Raw genomic sequence first — 18,211 nt, forward strand, 5'->3', positions numbered from 1 at the left:
TTGGACCAAATCAACATGAGAGCATTTTAGCTCCTCATGTTCTTTAGTCAACTCGTCAAAGCATTGCATCTTCATTGAGAGAATACTTTCTAGCCTTTGACGAGCTTCGCCTTGCTCTCTCGCTCTTTTTAGAAGCTTGAGCATGACTGCCTTATCTTCTTGGCTTAGGCGAGCGTAGAGTTGCACAAAGCTTCTTTCTTCCTCCTCATCCTCATTTGTGATTCCGCTATCATTTGTATTAGCCACACAACACATGTGGGAATTGAAATGGGAAGACAAACTTTTTGGAGAGGTGGATTCATCGTTTGGTCTCCACCGTTCATTTTCTTCTTCCTTGCAAGGGTTAGTATCACAAATACCAAAGGAAGTAGAAGCACAAAATGAACTATCATGTTTGGACTTATTAAATTTGCTTTTAATTCTAGTCCAAATATCATGCACATCACAAATGGGTTTGTCATATTTTATTATGAAGGCATGATAATCTTCTTTGCTGAGGGATTTACTTAAGATGTCATAAGCTAGATAGTTTAAGCGTATACATCTTAAATCTTTTTCGGAGGCATTTTCCCTAGCATAGTTAGGAGGAATAATACTCTTGTCTAAAATTTGTTCTAATTGTGGGTCTACCGCTCTAAAAGCATTTATCACTCTAGTAGACCATGAATCATAATTAGAACAATCCGAAAGTAATATCTCAAGAGTTACCTCCTTGTTCTTCTGGGTCTTCTTGTTCTTTTGGGATCTTCTACGAGCCATCACTTCGAGTTGTTAGACTCAAGATGAAGTGCCTAGCTCTGATACCAAATGAAAGTCGCCTAGAGGGGGGGTGAATAGGCAGAACCTGAAAATTAAAACTTTATCCCCCAACTAGATCCCTTAATTAGTGGTTAGAACAAGATATACAAATATCGGAGAATAGAAACTAAGTTCTTGCTTGAAAAGAGTATTGCTAAATAATGCGGAAGTGATAACTCAATACAACTAGTAAGTTATAGAATAACAAAGCAAGAAGCCTTAGATGAGAAGAGCACTAGGACAAGTTCTTTCTTGCAACGTGTTGCTTCACTAAATGGGAATTTAACTTGAAGCAAAACCAAATGATATTAGCAAATAAAGGTGCAAGAAAACTTAGAGCAAGGGAAAACAAACAAATCACAAGCAATAAAAACAATGGACACGAGTGATTTGTTTTACCGAGGTTCGGCCCTCGAAGGCCTAGTCCCCGTTGAGGAGTCCACTTAAGGACGGGTCTTTTTCAACCCTTTCCCTCTCTCCCCCGATCACACAAGGATCGGTGAGCTCTTCTTCTTCTCAAGGATCACTCTCAATCCCACAAGGACCACCACAATCTTTGGTGTCTCTTGCTAGCTTTTACAAGCCTCCAAAACTTTGGAGGAAGTTCAATGGGAGTCAAAACTCCACGCGCAAATGAACACAAAGATGAAGCACACACTATCTCTCGATGAATCTCACAAGGCACTAGTGCTAAACTCAAATGAGTAGCTCTCTTTTGCTTGCTCTCTCTTTTGTGGCACTTGTGTTGGTTGTAGTGGTCTAAATCTTGTGTATAGGATGGATCAATAAATATATGTGGTTGGGAGGGCTTGAGTATGTCAACTAGATGACTTGGAATGTTGCTTGGGCTCCCACACCTTGAAGTGGCCGGTTGGGGTGGTATTTATAGCCACCAACCAAAATCTAGCCGTTGGTGAAGGCTGTTTGTCGTATGGTGCACCGGACAGTCCGGTGCACACCGGACATGTCCGGTGCGACAGCCATGTCACCGGTCGTTGGGGTTTCGACCGTTGGAGCTCTGACACTGGGCCCGCCTTGATGTCCGGTGGCGCACCGGACATGAACTGTAGCGTGTCTGGTGCGCCTGCTCCCGCGTGCCTGACGACTGCGCGCTTCTGGCGCGCATTAAATGCGTCTGCAGCTGACCGTTAGCGCGAAGTAGTCGTTGCCCCGCAGTTACACCGGACAGTCCGGTGTACACCGGACATGTCCGGTGAATTATAGCGGAGCAGCCGTTGCAAATTCCCGAGGCTGCCAAGTTCCAGAGCCGCGTCGTCTTGGAGCACCGGACACTGTCCGGTGTACACCGGACAGTCCGGTGAATGCCGGCTCTGGGAATTCCCGAATGTGAAGAGTTTGAAGTCGGTCTTCCCTGGTGCACCGGACAGTCCGGTGCACCAGACCAGGGTGCCTTCGGTTGGCCCTTTGCTCCTTTGTTGAACCCAATATTTGGTATTTTTATTGGCTAAGTGTGAACCTTTGGCACCTGTATAACTTATACACTAGAGCAAACTAGTTAGTCCAATTTATTTGTGTTGGGCAATTCAACCACCAAAATTAATTAGGGACTAGGTGTAAGCCTAATTCCCTTTCAGGATGCCAAGCCCATCAAGACACCCATGGGAACCAATGGGCATCTCGACCTCGACACGGGAGGTAAATCCGTAGATCAAAAGGTATACCGGTCGATGATAGGTTCTCTACTCTATTTATGTGCATCTCGACCGGACATTATGCTTTTCGTATGCATGTGTGCAAGATTCCAAGCCGACCCTAAGGAAGCTCACCTTACGGCCGTAAAACAAATCTTGAGATATTTAGTTTATACTCCTAAGTTTGGGCTTTGGTATCCTCGGGGATCCACATTTGATTTAATTGGTTATTCGGATGCCGATTGGGCGGGGTGTAAAATTAATAGAAAGAGCACATCTGGGACTTGCCAGTTCTTGGGAAGGTCTCTGGTGTCTTGGGCTTCAAAGAAGCAAAATTCAGTAGCTCTTTCTACCGCCGAAGCCGAGTATATTGCCGCAGGCCATTGTTGCGCGCAATTACTTTGGATGAGGCAAACCCTTAGGGACTATGGTTACAAATTAACCAAAGTTCCTCTTCTATGTGATAATGAGAGTGCAATCCGCATGGCGGATAATCTCGTTGAGCATAGCCGCACTAAACACATAGCCATTCGGTATCATTTTCTAAGGGATCACCAACAAAAGGAGGATATCGAGATTGCATATATTAACACCAAAGAACAATTAGCCGATATATTTACCAAGCCTCTAGATGAACAAACATTTAACAAACTTAAGCATGAGCTAAATATTCTTGATTCTCGGAATTTCTTTTAATGTTTTGCACACATAGCTCATTAATATACCTTTGATCATATCTCTTTCATGTGCTATGACTAATGTGTTTTCAAGTGTATTCCATGCTAAGTCATAGATTGAAAGGGAACTGGAGTCTTCGGCGAAGACAAAGGCTTCCACTCCATCAATTACTCACCCTTCGCCGTCGCTCCGAGCCGCTCTCCAACTTTGGTATAATCTTTACTCATATTTTGTTCGCCAAAGGGGGAGAAAGTAGTTAAAGGGCTTATATTTCACTCAAGTATCCGTTTTTGGCGATTCATGCCAAAGGAGAGAAAGTATTAGCCCAAAGCAAAAGGACCGCACCACCACCAATTTTCAAAAATTTGAGTTAAGAAAAGATTTCTCAATTGGTGATTTTCCATGATGATTTTCCAATTGGTATTTTATTTTTGATAGAATTTCAAATTGGTGCACCCTCTTCAAAACTAATATCTAAAACCCTCTTGAACACTAAGATGAGGATTTTATTGAGGGGGAGTTTTGTTTAGTCAAAGGAAAAGCATTTGAAACAGGGGGAGAAAATTTCAAATCTTGAAAATGCTTCTCAAAATCTTATTCATTTTTCCTTTGACCATTTGCAAAAGGACTTTGAAAAGAATTTACAAAAGAATTTGCAAAAACAAAACATGTGGTGCAAGCGTGGTCCAAAATGTTAAAAATAAAGAAACAATCCATGCATATCTTATGAGAATTTATTGGTTCAATTCTAAGTAACCTTTGCACTTACATTATGCAAACTAGTTCAATTATGCACCTCTATTTGCTTTGGTTTGTGTTGGCATCAATCACCAAAAAGGGGAAGATTGAAAGGGAAATAGGCTTTCACCTTTTCCTAAATTGATTTTGGTGGTTGAATTGCCCAACACAAATAATTGGACTAACTAGTTTGCTCTAGTCTATAAGTTTTATAGGTGCCAAAGGTTCACAACAAGCCAATAAAAAGACCAAAGATGGGTTCAAATAAAGAGAGCTAAAGACATCCCAAAGGCACCCTGGTCTGGCGCACCGGACTGTCCGGTGTGCCACCGGACAGTGTCCGGTGCACCAGGGAACTTGACGCTAAACTCGCTACCTTCTGGAAAATGGGAGGCCGCTCCGCCATAATTCACCGGACTGTCCGGTGAAGCATCGAACAGTGTCCGGTGTCACACCGGACTGTCCGGTGTGCCAGCGGAGCAACGACTAATTCGCGCCAACGGTCGACTGCAACCGCATTGAATGCGCTACAGTGCGCGCCAGAGTAAGAGCACGTGCAGAAGGGGCACCGGACAGTCTAAAGGACCTGTCCGGTGCACCACCGGACAGCCCAGAGGCCCCACCAGTCAGAGCTCCAACGGTCAGAACCCAACGACCGGCTGACGTGGCTGGCGCACCGGACAGTGTCTGGTGCGCCATGCGACAGACAGCCTCCCAACGGCCACTTTTGGTGGTTGGGGCTATAAATACCCCAACCACCCCACATTCATTGCATCCAAGTTTTCCAACTTCCCACACCTTACAAGAGCCATAGCATTCAATACAAGACACACCAAAGAGATCAAATCCTCTCCCAAGTCCTTAGTTCATTCCAAATCAAATAGTGACTAGTGAGAGAGTGACTTGTGTTCATTTGAGCTCTTGCGCTTGGATTGCTTCTTTTTCTCATTCTTTCTTGTGATCAACTCAATTGTAACCGAGGCAAGAGACATCAATTGTGTGGTGGTCCTTGCGGGGACTTTGTGTCCCGTTTGATTGAGAAGAGAAGCTCACTCGGTCTAAGTGACAGTTTGAGAGAGCGAAAGGGTTGAAAGAGACCCGGTCTTTATTTGCTTGCGATTTGTTTTTCGCCCTCTCTCTCGGACTCGTTTATATTTCTAACGCTAACCCGGCTTGTAGTTGTGCTTAAGTTTATAAATTTCAGATTCGCCCTATTCACCCCCCTCTAGGCAACTTTCAGTTCTCGAACCAAACAAAGAATGGAACGGCTCCGCTCTATTCTACTCTTCAACCAAACAAAAAATGGAATGACTCTGTTCTTTTTGCCAAACGCAGAATAGAATGGCTCCATTATCAAATAATAGGATGGAGCCACTCTATTCTATTTGACTCTCCAACTAAACACGCCCTTAGCTTACCTGCTAGTTCCTATTCAATTCTATCATGCCAGATTAGGGTAGCAGTGTTGAGATCAGTTTCTTTGAGTTGCCTCTTGCGTTCTGCTTAAGACACACCTTTTGTAATGAACTCAGTCCTATTTCATAATGAAATAAGGGGAAACCCTGTGTTAAAAAATAGATTAGTACATCAAGACCAAAGCGTTACAACACTACAACAATCATCATACACTATCAAATTTAATGACTATAGTACACCTTTCTATATCAAAACATAAAACTAATTTTAAGGGAGATGCTTGCATTGATGATCACTTAGTCTAGAATCATACTAAACTTATGTTGGCTATATGTGTTTTATGAACACGCTGGGTGGAAGTTCTTTAGTAAACATATTCACGAGTATTTACTATGTGTTTATATGTTCAAGTTCAATTGTTTGATCCACGTCTCTCTCCTTTACAATACTTAGTGACAATGGGTTTGACAAGAGCACTTGACTTGTTGTTATCCGAGTAATATACTACCTGTTTATTACTATAGTATAGCTTCAATGGTTTTGTTATGCTGACTAGCACTTTTAAAATGGGTACACTTTTTAGCCACATAGTTTGTTAGGTTGCCTCGTAACATGCAACAAACTCATCATACATTACCTACAATTGTAGGATCAAGTCTACTAGTTGGATAGGGGTGGGGGTTAAATAGATGGTTTAACTAAAAACAAATACACTAAACAAATTTAATTAGAACCATATGAGAATTAAATCTTTTTAGACTATGTTAAGCTAAAGTTGGGTTTGCAACATAGGGTAACAGGGTAAATCACAAGCTCTATGAATGTAAATATATAGGAAATAGTTACAACAATAAAAATGAGCAAGGAAAAATTCACGACATGAGAAACAAAATTTATTATATGGTATTGTTGTTTTGCTAGTCACCCGTAGTCCATGTTCATGTGGATTCAATGACTTTGAACATCTTATCTATCAAGAGTGAACTTGGTTTATGAGTGTTGGGGACTTGTTCTCAAATGCTAAGAGTTAAGAACAAGGCAACATAGAGAATGTTAATCGTTAACGCCCTTCGTCCTCCGAAGCATTATTTCCCCTAGGATATAATGACTTACGGACGAAGGTTATGAAGGTCATACCTTCATAAATTCAAACAATGACGAAGGATGAAATATAAAGAATGTAAAAGAAAACATGAACAATCATTTATTATTATTGAGCATAAACAAAAATATTATTGAACTACAAGTGTACCTTCAATCGGAAGGAAATGACAGTACAAGCGTGACGCAAAAAGCGAATGCCAAGTCAGCGTGAACAGTACGGGGATACTGTTCACCTATTTATAGACACGGGACACAGCCCTTACAAAATTACATTCATGCCCTTTACATTTGATAATAACTCTATAGTAGTCTATCGAGGTCTGAATAGCCTTTTCATCTTTAAGTCGGTTTCACTCTTTGCTGTTACGCCGAAGCTTTCCTGCTCAACACCTTCGGCTCTGTATCAAGCTTCGTATTATTCCGGTCTACTGTAATGCCGACTTTAGTCCGAAGGTACCTGTTCACACATTGTACTACAGAAATACTGTTAAATCCTGTTTTTGAGGACCTTCGGACGCCGAAGGTCCCCAACAGTAGCCCCTCGCAATATTAATTTGTTTGAAATAATAAATTTAGATTGCGATATGGACGAAGGCTTTACGCCGAAGGTCCGAAAAAACACCTTCCCTTTGCTAGAATAGCAACATTCAATGACAAGTGGGGTCTTTCAACTTTCAACGCACCGAGCGTATAAATACGGCCATACCGCAAACTCATTTTGCACGCTTTCTGGCCAACCACTCCCGCTCACTCAATTTTTAGCTCTTGTGCGCTGTGATTTGCTAAGCTTTCAGCTTTGAAGCTTCGGCTTTGAAAACAGTTTTTTAGTGTTTCCGAAGATGTCTGAAGCTGCTAAGAAGGCTGCTGCTGAGATGAAGCTGAGTCTTGATGAAGAGAAGAACTTAGGATTTCTTATAGCGATGTCAAAGACCAACACAGAAAAAATCACCAAGGAGATTCTGGAAGGGCTGTCTGAAGATACTGGTGACAGTGAAAGTTATGATGTGGACAGCGGTGGCGAAGACTCCGAAGATCGCCCCTGGCGACCAAGCCATTCAGTTTATGGTAAATCAACTATCAAAGAGAATCATCTTGTTAACATGAGAGGAAGGTATTTCCGGGATTTGTCCGTTGTGAGAGCCGACGAAGGGGAGAAGACTTGTCCACACCCCGAAGAGAATGAAGTCGTAGTGTTCCGAAGCTTTTTGAAGGCTGGGCTGCGATTGCCCTTGAGCAGCTTCGTCGTGGAGGTGCTGAAGATTTTTGAAGTCTATCTTCACCAACTTACCCCCGAGGCAATCATAAGGCTGAATATCTTTGTGTGGGCCGTGCGAAGCCAAGGTCTGAAGCCTGATGCAAAAAGTTTCTGCAATATGCATGAATTATTATACGAGACAATACCTTGGGGTAAGGAACAGTATCACAATAACTTTGGCTGCTACAATTTTGTTTCTCGGTCTGGTTCAAGCTGCTCCGTGCCAACTTTTCGGAAAAGATGGCCCAGCGGCTGGATGACAGAATGGTTCTATGTAAAAAATGATCTGAAAGCACGAGAAGATATCAAGGGTATAATTATGCGCCCTATTTGGCAAAGCTTCGGCCTTCGCAGGCCGAAGTTTGAAATGAATGAAGCTGCCGAAGAATGCCAGAGAGCCTTCGGCATTGTCTGTTCTTTTATAGGAACAAGGGACTTAGTACAAGAGCACATCGCTTTCAGGGTGTGGCCGCTTGCAGAGAAATGGGAAATGCCACAAGAAACCATTAAAGAGGCCGACGAAGGTGGACTTGTCAGGTTTAAGTACACTTTTAAGTTTGGAGATAAATTTATTGAACCAGATGATGAGTGGTTGAAAAGCATTGATAATTTAAGTGATGAGCTGCTTGGTACCTACTCGAAGGCCGAAGATACTGCAATGTCAGCAGCCTTCGGAGGCCGAAAAAAGAAGAGGCTGAATCGGGTATTTGATGCTATTGGGTTTGTCTACCCTGACTATTGCTATCCCACCCGAAGGCAGAAAAGAAAAAACACAACCTCTACAAAAGAAGAAACTGCAGCTGCTCCTAGCGAGCCAGAACCGAAAAGGAAGAAGATAAAGGTTCTCACGCATCGGCCGCGCTATATTGAACCAGCTTCGGTGCCTGAGTTTACCGGAGAAACTTCTTCGGCCACCGAAGCTAAAAAACCAGCCGAGCCAACTTTGCTGCCAGAAGTCGCAGAAACGGCCGAAGTGCCAACAAAGACAAAATTGGAGCAATCAAAGATTTTGTTACCAGAAACGAAAGAGAAGGCCGAAGCGCCATTCACAGAAAAAATGGAAGAAATAAAGGAAACAACTGAGGGCTCCAAAACATCAGAAATTTTGAGTCCTACAGCAATCATTGGGACAACAAAAAATGAAAAAGTGCCAGCCGTAACTCCGAAGAGAAAGAGAATGGCTAATGTGCTAGATATACTAGAAACGATCAAATCTTCGAGCACACCTCCGAAGAAGGCTGCTGTTACTCCTGAAACAACAGTTGAAACTTCTGGTTCTACAATCCCAGAGCAAGGGGCTGAAGCCGAAGCTGGGCCCTCAGAGCCCGTAAAGGGAAAACCTTTGGAAAGTGAGGCAGAAAAAATAACAAAGCCAACTTTTGTTGAAGAAACCGGTGTTGTTGCCCCCGAAGCATCCCCCAGAATTCGTGATTATATTTTCCGTCATGCTTCGGGGAAAAAATTATCAGAAAAAGAAGAACAAGAGGCCCAGCATTATGCCCAAAAACTGAAATATCCAAAGGGGGCGTTAATATTTAATGGCAGTGGAGAAGAAGACTTCTTGTATTGTCTTCCCGACAGCAAGGAAATTTCTGTCTGCCGGGAGATGAGCAAGAGCTTCGGATTCCCGACTTTAGAAGACGGGCTCTCAGTGCTGTCAAAGAACGATCTGGCCGACAGCCTGGCTTACAATAGCTTAAAGGTACGACATATGAAATCCTTGTATTTTTCCGTTCATTTAAACCCACTGACACACACTTATATTTCTTTTTGCAGGGCTTGATACTTAGCAATGCTCTTAGAGCACAGAAAGATGCTGAAGACGAAGGGTGTACAATAGCCCTGAGCAACCTTCGTTCCGAAGTAATTGAACTGAGGAACGAAGGTCTCGAAAAAGACAAAATATTATACTCATTGATAAATAAAATAAAAGAGGACGAAGCTGCTTTTAAAATTCAAGCTGAAGCTCAGAAACGCGAAATTGAAGACCTTCGGAAACAACTGGCCAGAGCCAAGGAAGAACGCATGCTTGAAGAAACAAAGCGTGAACTCAGCGATCAATGGGCCGATCACCTAGAAGTGACTGTTGAAGAGCTTCGTTCGTCCAAAAAGAGATGCTACAATAAATCTATAGATTGTGTCAAGAAATTAAAGGCTAGCTTCGCCAAGGTCGGCGCATTCTCAAGTGAAGAAAACTTTTCAAGAGGCAATCCCGAAGTTGTCATCGAATGGATTAACCACGAAGCCGAAGCCTTTGAAGAAATTTTAAATAGCCGAGGAGATATATGTGCCTTCTCTGGCGCCAGAGGGATTGCCACTATCTTAGAGAAGGAGGGCTGTGAACATGTAAAAATTTTAGCACAGTCCGAAGCTGCTTTGTCCTTTGAAGATACAAAAGATCCTTCGGCCGAAGCTAGTATAATTGGTGGAAAGTTTTTTACTGATATCTGGGATAATGGTGGCCGAGAGATGGCCGGAGAAATTATTCGAAGAAGTGAAAAGGGTATTCACGATGCTAGAGAAGTAGCTGAGGCTGCTAAAAAGAGCGCAGAGGCCGAAGGTCAATTAGGTATCAACTAATAGTTTTTATCGTGTTGTAATCTTAGGCTTTAAGATTTGTTTATGATTTGTAATAGCAAAGTAGCCGTGTCCTGTCCTTCCTCAGATCCTACTGAAGTATCTCCGGGTGCACGGCCTAAGGGTGACGATGAGATTAAAAAGATGGCTGAAGCTATTATGGATGAAGTTGTCGATCGACTGTTGAACGAAGCTGCAGAAGTGGTACTTAGGGAAGACTAGATGCTATTGTAAAAACATTTTAAATGTAACATGTGTAATATCTTGTAATCCTGTATGTAACATATTTGTTTTATTTTTCTTTATGGTTCAATTCTTTACGATGCATGAAACTTTACATACGTACCTTTTTTGAGTCTTTGGCGAAAAAAAACACCTTCCCTTCTTTTCATGCTTCGTGAAGAAGAATTATCATTTATCACAACAATATCCGAAGTATCCTGGAAAGTTTTGAAGCTTCGTAGAAACATTCTTCAAGGCTATACTTCAGAGATCAATATTGTTTCTCCTTGTTACTTGGCATGATTTGCCCCTTTTTCAAAGCATTTTTCCGAAGATTGATATCATATTTCCTTATGCCACATGCAGTATGATGTATGATGCTTATGTTATGCAAAGATGATGTGATGATGCTATGCTATGTAAGGTGATATTTCGAAGATACACGCATATTTGCGCGATAAAACACATAATCTTTTTGTGAACCAGCATTGACTTTTCGCTATAAGCCTCCCTTAGGAGCTTCTTCGCCTTTTACTTCAGCGGAATCAGCGTTGACTTTTCGCTGTAAGCTCTGCATTCCCTTAGGAACGTCTTTGGAGCTTCTTCGCCTTTTACTTAGGCGGTATCAGCGTTGACTTTTCGCTGTAAGCTCTGCATTCCCTTAGGAACGTCTTTGGAGCTTCTTCGCCTTTTACTTAGGCGGTATCAGCGTTGACTTTTCGCTGTATGTTCTGCATTCCTTTTGGAACGACTTTGGAGCAGAAAACTTACACTGCGCTCCCTTCGGAACGACTTTTTGTGACTTCGTCAAACTTACTCTGCGTTCCTTAGAACGACTTTTTGTTGCTTCGAAGAATTTTCGATAGTCCGAAGGTCCTTTTTATTATCACAAGCCTGTGAAGAAAACATATTTCTCTTGTAGGAATCAACGAAACTAATTACATGAAACCTAAACAATGTCCTTTATTACAGAAAATAAAACTGAATGAAAAAGATTGCTATTAAGGTAGGATATTTGTCAATAGATGTGCTTTGATTCTGGCACAGTGCTATTGACCGTGCGAGCTTCGGACTGTTCTCTGAAGTCCCTTTGATGCGGAGCATATTGGCTCCCTTCTGGCTGCTGGCCTTGTTGCAACGGAGGTGGAGGTGGAGGCTGTTGCCAGGAAGCTTGAGGCTGACTCGCCGAAGCAGCAGAGACTGCAGGATGGTTGCCCACATATTCTGGGATGTAGGGCGAATGATACGAAGCTGTATGCATGACCTGCTTCGGCTGGGCTTGTTGTGCTGCTGCTTCAGCTATTTCCTTTTGCTTCTGTATAGTAACATGGCACATCCTGGTAGTATGGCCTTTGTTCTCACCGCAGAATAAGCAAAAGATTCTTCTCGGTTGATCGCCAAATCTTCCTCCGAAGCCCCTGGCGCCTCTGCCTCTTGGAGCTGGTGGCCGGAAGGAGCTTTGCTGTTGTCCAGAAGCCTGTGAGGAGCATTGTGGCCTTTGCTGTTGGCTTCCTCTGTCATCATTTTGTGTAGAATTGTGAATTGATCTCACATGCCTCGGGTAAAACCTCCCTCCGAAGCCCCTGGTCATTTCAGAAAACCTGAAAGCCTCCTCCCTTCTTTGGCGAAAATCATTGTCGGCCCGAATGTATTCATCCATTTTCTGGAGAAGCTTCTCCAAAGTTTGAGGAGGCTTCCTGGCGAAGTACTGAGCTGACGGACCTGGCCGAAGCCCCTTGATCATGGCCTCGATGACAATTTCATTGGGCACCGTTGGTGCCTGTGCCCTCAGACGCAAGAACCTTCGGACATATGCCTGAAGGTATTCTTCGTGGTCCTGAGTGCACTGAAACAGAGCCTGAGCAGTGACCGGCTTCGTCTGAAATCCTTGAAAGCTGGTTAACAACAAATCCTTCAGCTTCTGCCATGAAGTGATCGTTCCTGGTCGAAGGGAGGAATACAAGGTTTGAGCAACACTTCTGACAGCCATAACGAAAGATTTGGCCATGACTGAAGCATTGCCACCGTATGAAGACACTGTTGCTTCGTAGCTCATCAAAAACTGCTTCGGGTCTGAGTGGCCATCAAATACGGGGAGCTGAGGCGGCTTGTAGGACGGAGGCCAAGGTGTAGCCTGTAACTCAGCGGACAAAGGAGAAGCATCATCAAAAACAAAATTCCCATGATGGAAATTGTCATACCAGTCATCTTCGTTGGGAAAGCCCTCCTGATGAAAGTCTTGATGCTGAGGCCTTCGGTGTTGCTCATCCTGAGCAAGATGACGAACTTCTTCAGAGGCTTCATCTATCTGCCTCTGCAGTTCAGCTAGCCTGGCCATCTTCTCCTTCTTGCGTTGAACCTGCTGCTGAAGGATTTCCAGATTTTGAATCTCCTGATCTAGATCATCCTCCGGAGGTGTTGGACTGGTAGCCTTCCTCTTCTGGCTCCGTGCCTCTCTAAGAGAAAGGACATCTTGATTGGGGTCCAGCGGCTGCAGCGTGCCAGCCCCTGGTGCTAAAGCCTTCTTCGGCGGCATGACGAAGGTGATGCTTGCCGAAGGTGTTGAAAAGCTCAAGAAATGGAAGTGAGTTCACCGGAGGTGGGCGCCAATGTTGGGGACTTGTTCTCAAATGCTAAGAGTTAAGAACAAGGCAACATAGAGAATGTTAATCGTTAACGCCCTTCGTCCTCCGAAGCATTATTTCCCCTAGGATATAATGACTTACGGACGAAGGTTATGAAGGTCATACCTTCATAAATTCAAACAATGACGAAGGATGAAATATAAAGAATGTAAAAGAAAACATGAACAATCATTTATTATTATTGAGCATAAACAAAAATATTATTGAACTACAAGTGTACCTTCAATCGGAAGGAAATGACAGTACAAGCGTGACGCAAAAAGCGAATGCCAAGTCAGCGTGAACAGTACGGGGATACTGTTCACCTATTTATAGACACGGGACACAGCCCTTACAAAATTACATTCATGCCCTTTACATTTGATAATAACTCTATAGTAGTCTATCGAGGTCTGAATAGCCTTTTCATCTTTAAGTCGGTTCCACTCTTTGCTGTTACGCCGAAGCTTTCCTGCTCAACACCTTCGGCTCTGTATCAAGCTTCGTATTATTCCGGTCTACTGTAATGCCGACTTTAGTCCGAAGGTACCTGTTCACACATTGTACTACAGAAATACTGTTAAATCCTGTTTTTGAGGACCTTCGGACGCCGAAGGTCCCCAACAATGAGCCAAGTTGAATCAAAGAACCTCTCCAAAATTTGATTCCACTAGATTGTTTTTCATCACTTTGACGAGGCAAGCACAACAATCTCCCAACACTTACAAAAGAGATTACTCCACTAGTTGTTTCAATTAACAAAACTACAAATTAAGATTTGATCTCACTTAGCAAAAAAGAGAGGGTGGTATGGGGTCCCTCAACTGAACTCCTCTTCAAAACCAGACAAAACTTACTATATAGGATTCCAAACTTATACTTGGATCCTACAAACCAAAACAATAATAAAAATACTTCTACCACTTCAAAAGAAGGTAATTATACAACTAAGAGCAAACCACAAATGGTTGTACCATAGATAAACATAACCGCACATATGTACAAGCAAAACAATAGAGTGAACAAATCATTAAGGAAAAAACCAACCGGGTCCTATAAGTGCAAGAGTGTTAAGTTTTAATGAGTCAGACTTTTAGCCAAAACACTTAAACCTAGAACCTATATCATATGTTCTCATAACTAACTATAACACCCCAGAAGAGAAACAATAAAATCTTCTCTAGAATTAACATAAAGATATGCATGATATCAAAAGTTATGTGCACATGTGCTTCAGGCTCAAACACCTAAGGAGGGAAACAATGTGTGGGTTTATGAAAAAAACTCGGAAAATAAAATGCCTTAACTGGTTTTATTTAAAATTTAAAATTATAATTTAATTAAAAATTAAATTTTTATAGCATAAGAACAAATACAACAACTTCTTTATAAACATATAAATATCTTTAAAGTGCAAATGTGAATGACGCAATGTAATTTACTATTTCACTTCTACTCACACATCTCAAGGGGTGGGAGCTAGGGATGCAAAAACATTGCTCATCATTGCGTGTTGATGTACCGGTACTACCATAGCAATTTTGCAATGGTTTATTCGAATGCATATCAATAGGAAGAGCGCAAACGCACATATCGCAATAATACACTTCATAATTAAACAATAATACTACACGATATAAAATTATATACTTGAAAGTAAAGCAAATAACTTCAAATTTTAGATTATATGGCTAGTGTAAAATAATGTAAATTTAGCAGATGCAATTTAGATAACAAAGCCAAATCATATGGGCTACCACACCATGCTTACTTGCCTTCTCACTGATGATCAAAAGTGAGAGCTAAGCATGATTTGAAGTTGCACCATCTAATCATAAGCAAACCTTAGTATTAACACCATCATACAGAAAAACAAACAACATATTAGGGCTAGTTTGGCAACTCCATTTTTCCAAGAGATTCTCATTTTCCCAGGGGAAATAAACTAATTTCCCTTAGGAAAATGAAAATCCCTCGAAAAAATGTGGTTGTCAAACTAGTCCTTAGACATAATAGTGTCCCAAACCCATCGTTCAAGCATCCACTGTTCTGCTATCAACCATGAAAACGATATTGTTCCTTCTCTTTTTCATAAACATATTGTCATATATTAACAAAATCTCAAATTCTACTAGATGGTAGAAAACTCTATTGTCTATAGCTTTAGTAATATATGATTCGATATACAATAGATCTTCAAGATAACATAAACATCCTCTTAAATTAATCAAACTTTTCTAACAGTCAAAACAGGACAACAATCCTATAAGAATCATAATTGGAGTTATACTCATTCACAAAATAAGTTCTATACCAATTTGGAAAGCCTAAAAAACACTACAACTTTTTTATTCAGATCACAAGTTTAAATTATTCTATTAAAATGTCTAAAAATATATCTAAGGCCATCATGATGCTCCAAAGTGGTGATAAATAAACAGAAACTGCCTAGTCTAACTAAATTTCAAAACATGGATAAAAGATAACTTTGAGAATTTTAGGAATCACTTCAACTATGTCCGTTCCAATTCAATGGTCCAATCCATAAAACTTGATCCAAATAAGTTGATTACTATTTGTGTCGGGTACCATAATTAGGGGTACCCCCAACACTCCTAAACTCGGCTGGTAATCACCATCAGCACAAACTGCAGAGACTGATGGGCGCAATTCAGGTCAAGGCTTCGTCTACTCAAGGGACGCAATCTCGCCTTGCCCGAGCCCAGCCTCGAGCAAGAGCAGTAGTCCCAGGCGAATTCACGCCTCGCCCGAAGGCCTCCTCAAGCAACGGGCGCACCCTCGACTCGCTCGAAGCCCAGCTCGGGCACGCTTCGTAGTGAAGCAACCTTGGCCAAATCACCTCACCAACCGACTGTATCGCAGGCGCATTCAATGCGAGGATCGCCTGACACCTTATCCTGATACGCGTGCCTCAGTCGGCAAAGTCGAAGTGACCGCAGTCACTTCGCCCTTCCACTGACCGACCTGACAGGAAAACAGCGCCGTCCGTCCCTCTCCGACTGCTGTGCCACCCGCCAGGGTGAGGCTGACAGCAGCTGAGTCCAGCCTCAGGCGCAACAGGAAGCTCCGCCTCGCCCGACCTTGGGCCTCGGCCTCGGGAGGTGGTCTCCGCCTCGCCCGACCCCAGGGCTCGGCCCCCGCCTCGGCCTCGGAAGGTGGTCTCCGCCTCGCCCGACCCCAGGGCTCGGCCTCAACCTCGACCTCGGGAGGAATCGCGTCCTCGCCCGACCTCGGCCTCAGGAGGAGTCTCCGCCTCGCCCGACCTTGGGCTCGGATCGGCCGCGCCACGGAGGATACATCATTACCCTACCCCTAGCTAGCTCAGGCTACGGGGGAACAAGACCAGCGTCCCATCCAGGCTCGCCCCGGTAACAAGTAATGATGGCTCCCCGCGTGCGTCCATGACGACGGCGGTTCTCAGCCCCCTACGGAAGCAAGAAGACGTAAACAAGGTCCCAGCAGCCCCGACAACTGTGCTTCTACAGGGCTCAAACGCTCCTCCGACGGCCACGACACCGCGTACACAGGGCTCGAGCACCTCTCCGACAGCCACGTTGGCATGTACATAGGGCTCTGGCTCCTCTCTACCAGACACGTTAGCATATTGCTACACCCCTATTGTACACCTGGACCCTCTCCTTGCATCTATAAAAGGAAGGGTCAGGGCCCTCATACGGGAGGGTGGCCGCGTGGGAGGACGGGCTGACGAACGGGCTCTTTCTCTTCCTCGTGAACGCTTGTAACCCCTACTGCAAGCGCACCCACTCTGGCGCAGGATAACACGAGCCGCGGTTTCCCCCCCCCCTTGTGTTCCATCTCGCGCCAACACATCTGGGCTGGGACACGCAGCGACAATTTTACTCGTCGGTCTAGGGACCCCCGGGGTCGAAACGCCGACAATTTGTTACACGGTTACCACTGCACAGCGAGTACGACAACAAGCCTAAGATAGTCCACTTCTTCGCATTCCTATACTTCTCACTGTGATCTACGGCACTACGACACTATTTCGAGGCAAAAACAGAGGGAAGATGCCTAACCAAAATTCTAATGAAGAATTACACCGTGAATGATGGCGGCGGTGGACGACGGTGGCAATGGCAAAACCCTAACCCTGCATCATTTTCCCTTCACCTTTCTATTTTTTCCACGTGCATAGCATGGCAGTCCCTCGACAATAGAAACACATGTAAGGTTTCAGTGGATATATCCCAATCGTTGTACTTAAGCAGCATTCATAAGGTGATTTAGTTTTTTTCCCTAAATCTTGCAACGTGCATAACTTCGCGATTGAAACTTTAATTAATACATGTAATCAGTCGAATGGAATGCACTGGTTTTTAGGCATGTATATGACCTCAAATCATCCACGCAAGGAATGGATAAAATGACAAATCTTCATTGTCTTCTTAAATTCAGGCGATCTTCGTAAAAACAGTTGATTCATATAAAAATAGAAAATATATTTGGAGAAATTTTCTGCATGTCCTTGTAATTTTGCTTAGTACCATATTTATCATCGTAAATGTTATAATCCCTTCTATATACCACTCTGATACAATTTCGTACCTTTTTAATTATGCCAACGCAAGTGGGCGAGTGATATAGTAGGGACTAGAATATCTGTGATGATAAATAATGTACTAGACAAAATTACAGTAGCATACATGAAATTGTCCCTTATATTTGCCATGCATTTTTTGCTATTACATCTTAGCATAATAATCTTGGAAGCACATCGCATGAGTTATCGATTCAAGTTAGATATATAGATGCATAGTAGACAACATTTAGTTACGCAACGGCATCTGGTTCCAAGAGGAGCTTTGCAAGAGATCAATTGAATTTAGGGCCTGGAATCGTTACCAAATCAGTGATGATTGCCGGTTGGGTTCACATGAGCAGATAAAAAAATGGAGATGATCATCGTCCTTTCAGAATCGCTAACAGATATGGAAGTGATGAAGTCCAGGACTCCACATGATCTTACTACACACATGCCAGAAGTCTGGAACAAGAACATGCCGGATCCCTAAGCAGAAAACGGATCGTATAGCGGTCTCCTTTCTGGAAAAAGCGACGCAAAACGGATCGATGACCTCTCTCACCATGTCAACCCGTGCTGA

Source organism: Zea mays, chromosome 7, assembly GCF_902167145.1.
Source record: "Zea mays cultivar B73 chromosome 7, Zm-B73-REFERENCE-NAM-5.0, whole genome shotgun sequence".
In the NCBI taxonomy this organism is placed as follows: domain Eukaryota; kingdom Viridiplantae; phylum Streptophyta; class Magnoliopsida; order Poales; family Poaceae; genus Zea; species Zea mays.